Genomic DNA, 4,240 nt, shown 5'->3' with positions numbered 1-4,240 from the left:
CCACGGATTCTGCCTCTCATTATTCTGAGCTATTTGTTAAAGTTCTCGCATGAAATTCAGATTGGTAATGAGCAGAATTTTATTTACCACAGTTTCACTCTGACTGCCCACTCACTGCAAATAAATGTTACAAAGTCAAGCCCAGACTTTGCAGCCCTTAACACTGTGTCTCTGGCCTCACCCCCAAGTCCCCTTGTCACTCTTTCTCTCTGTCTCATTCCGCAGTTCACTCCTGCTCCCTCCTCACTCCCTCCTATCCTCTGCCTCTACGTTCTATCCACTCCGACCTCCTTGCTGAGCCTCTGTGCTCTCTCCGCAGCCTCTGCTGTTGCCCATCCCACGCTGTCTCCCTCCCTCCTTCCCCCTCCCCCTCCCCCTCCCGCTCCCTGGTCATGTGCTGTCTTTTTGTTTGCAGTGGAAACTATTTCTCTCGTCCTGTAGCCCCGGCTGGGGGGAAAGGAAGCCCTGTGTGCTGGCTCTGCAGAGCAGGGCGGCGAGCCCTGGAGGGGAGGACCGAGGCATCGCCCGACCTCGAGGAGCCCCTCTCTGCCTGCTCCACCCCTGGAGCTCTGGGAGCATACAGGGCAGGAAATGTTTCGCAGTTCTGGGGGGCAGCCGGAGCCTCTGACTTCTCCCCCCTTCTTCCACTGCCAGGTACATTTCTGTTGTCTTTTCTGCTGTGCGCAAGGAGCGGTATTTTACCAACCCGGACTAACTCCTGGCACGTGCATGCATTGTGGGTCGTTCTGGGCGCCATCCATGGTGGGTGCACCTGGCCGTGCATTGCTATGCAGTCCTGCTGGCTACGACTTTCTGATTCTTATGTTGAGTGGCGAGAACAGGCTGTTTTACAATATACACTTTGTCAGGGTGCTGTGTGTATGACATTATGCTCTGGGTACTGGCTGTGCACGCTCTTGACTGCAACAGACTGTTCTGGTTACTGTCTGTAGCACAGATTCGCTGAGCGTCACAGCTCACGGAGGGTGTCTTGTTTTCTACATGTTGCCATCTGTGATCCAACCATGCAGGTTCTGTCTGTCTCATATAGTTTTATCATGTGGTGCAGAGTGTAAATGTGCAGGTTGCTGTGTGCACACGGCGTGTCTCGCATGCTGTTGGTACTGGCTGTCTCGCTGACATTGTGCAGGCTGCTTACTGAGCCTGGCATGGATTGTGTGGATGCAGGCTGTGCACAGTTTATGAAGGGTGTGACTGTGTCTAAATGTGTACCTGCACAAGTTGCACAGTGTGCTGATTGCTGGCAGAGTACACAACATATTTTCCAGTTGACAATAAGAGCACATATCAGTTTAAGACGAATGCAAAATGTACTGTCACTACTGCAAAAATGCTCAAGAAAAGTGTCTCACACCGGAGAAATGTATGTGATCAAGAGACCACTTTGAGGTGCCCTACTACCTCTGACAGCAACTGAAACGCTAATGCACTGCAACCCTCTCATCTTCGTATGCTCTTGGTGTCCATGATAGAAGCAACAATTGATACCCAGAGTGTATCTTGTTTTTAAGTTTTATCTGCAGTGATAGTGATGTCACACCTATACCTGCAGTGATGGTGATCTCACACCTGTAACTGCAGTCATAGTAATCTCACACCTATCTGAAGTAATGGTGTTTTCACACCTATATCTGCAGTAATAGTGATCTCACACCTATATGTGCAGTAATAGTGATCTCATACCTATATCTGCAGTGATAGTGATTTCACACCAATATCTACAGTAACAGAAATCTAATATCCAGAGTCCTTGTTACAGAATGGGTGAGTATATGTAATATCCACTCAAAGTACTTATTACACAATTCATGGGTATATGTAATATCCACTCGGAGTCCTTATTGCAAAATGGGTGGGTATTAACATTTTGAAGGCATTATATTTCTGTTGTAAAAAAAATATCACATTAATAAAAGCCAGTACCATTTGCAATACCGATAACTCACACTTGTACAAATGCACTGCAATAGATCTCGTAGTTACAAAAAGTTAGCTATTGATATTTTGCATTATAGCATTTGCTTAATGTTTCACGAAGGGAAAAAAAACCCAATGTCATTTACGATGCCAATAGCTCAAATTAATGTAATTGCGAGACCTATTGCATTGTAAATGCTTGTTTGTAGGTGGAACGAGGGATGGCCTGTTTCGCACAACCAAGCACCAAGGTAGTTGTGGCCAGGTATACAGTCTAGACTAAGTGTACACAGCCGCCATTTGGTAAGTCTTTTCTTTGGGTGGCTCCCAAAGATCACTATTTTGGATTTGCTTGTGTTGGCAACTAGCTCATTCTGGAGGTTGTATTTAGCCTGAGCATTGAGGGCTTTTTAAAGATATACTTTGATGTGATCCAGGAGAACTAGACCATCTGCGTATTGCATCAAATGTATTTTTTTGTTTCCAATTTTTGGGATGGCAAGAGAGGCTCCCCTTAGCACCGGGCCCAGATCTGCAGTGTATAGATTAAATAATAATGGTGCCAGCACGCACCCTTGGTCTGTAGCAATTTGTTCCGTGGCAGACTCACCTGTGAGTTTAATCCTCACCCAGGTTCTGGAGTACAGTGATCTAATAGCTCGCAGTAATTGCGGATAGATGTTCCACCCTTCCAGTTTCCACCAAAGGATATTGCGGACTACCCCATCAAAAGCTGCTGAGTAGTCACTAAAGCAGATGACCACGGGGTTGGTGGGAGGGGAGTGCGGGCTACTGCTTGTTGGGCTACGTACAAAAGGGCTATAATGTTGTCAACTGTCGTGCCCCCTGGTCGAAACCCTGTCTGGTATAATGGTAAGAGACCTTGAGTTTGTACCCGTTCCTCTAATTCCGGTGAGAGAGTGCTGGTATAAGCTTTAAGGCAATTATGTAGTAGTTTTTTGGGTCGGTGTTTGCCTCTTTCTTAAATATAGGATGCAGTAGAGAGCCCCTCCATGGGCCTGACACATCCTCCAGGAGTCTACATTCTGCGCATAATAGTGTAAGGGTAGTTGCTCAAAGTTCATGTTCTCCCTGAATAGGGAGCCAGGCAGGCAATTTAGGCCCGGGGCACTGTTTCTTCTGATTCTTCTTAGGATGGTACATACTGTGGCTTCACTTAAGAGAGATCTACGCCCTTAAATAGACTTGAGTAAAATGAATTGAACATAAAGAAAAAGCAATGGTTTAAAAAAGGTTAAATATGATGAAGAATGAGAGTAAAGAAGAATTAATTGATTCATTTGATTCAAAACAAAGGTGTGGCAGTGCAGCTTGGTGGAATCTTTAAATGAGGTTACCTTTGTGGAGATGTAACGTTGTAGCGCAATGGGACGAAGCGCAAAGCAGGTTTTTGCACGCCGTCAAAGTTACAAAGGCAAAAGAAGGATTAAACTAAGGATGACCAGCATTGCATCTCTTTCTATGTACTTCATAACCATTAAATGTTTTCGTCTCAACCGAGATTGCACCCAGAGTACATGGAGAACATAAAAGTATAAGGAATACGACGTAAGAACACGATTACCGTAAACGTTATAGATGGCTACAAGCACAGGAGCAGGGTTCTCTTCCATGTCTGATTATTAGGAGTGAAGTACTTTACTTAAAACAGTTTAGCAATTTTCTGCAACAGATGAACTATTTTATATAAAAGCGCATGGACTCATTGAACATTTAGCATAACAATGCGAGTACTACATAAATGATGTGCACAGGGAGTTGTAGTGACATCAGGTTTAAGCAACTGTAGATTTGAAGTTTGGTTAGTCCTTTGTTTATGTCAGCGTGAAGTTTCGATGCACACAGGTGCAATGAATCATTGGGTGACGCAGTATACGGGCATGAGCATAAAACAGAATGTTTTCGCATGTATTAGGTTTAACTCGTACCAGAAGCGTTTCTATATGCTGAGAAGGAAGGAAGAAATTATTTATTTTTAAACAAATGCGGTGACCAGAAAGCCATGGTAAGCGTAAAGTAATGCATTTTGACATATCTGTGATAACAATTATTCTATGGCGCAGTACACAGTGGGGGTGAATTGATTGGGTAAACAACACGTTGAATTTAGGGTACGAAGGTGAAATGGACGCAGTTTGCCAGTAGTTCTCGAATGAGGGTGGAATTATTGTGTAAATGGTTTAAAAATACTCTTTAGGTTCTTCACCGATATAAATGTTGCTTTTTAAATGCAATGAAGTGCTTCATAAAGTTAATGATGTCCTATTTTTGTATATTGTAG

General features: G+C 44.1%; 1 long non-coding RNA gene across 5 annotated transcripts in view; it reads left to right on the top strand.

Moving 5' to 3' along the window:
* Positions 1-359: 359 nt before the first annotated feature.
* LOC146798125 (uncharacterized) overlaps positions 360-4,240 on the top strand; it is a 29,475-nt gene continuing 25,594 nt past the window's right edge. For 2 of the 5 annotated variants that reach the window (XR_014968613.1, XR_014968612.1), the window contains exon 1: positions 381-654. This is a non-coding gene — a long non-coding RNA (uncharacterized LOC146798125). Of the gene's footprint in view, positions 655-4,240 lie in introns of all 5 variants that reach the window. The other 3 variants (XR_014968609.1, XR_014968611.1, XR_014968610.1) reach the window with 3 other exon arrangements.

Source organism: Triturus cristatus, chromosome 9 (assembly GCF_964204655.1).
Source record: "Triturus cristatus chromosome 9, aTriCri1.1, whole genome shotgun sequence".
NCBI classification, from domain to species: Eukaryota; Metazoa; Chordata; class Amphibia; order Caudata; family Salamandridae; genus Triturus; species Triturus cristatus.
This window is presented reverse-complemented; position numbering and strand designations above follow the sequence as displayed.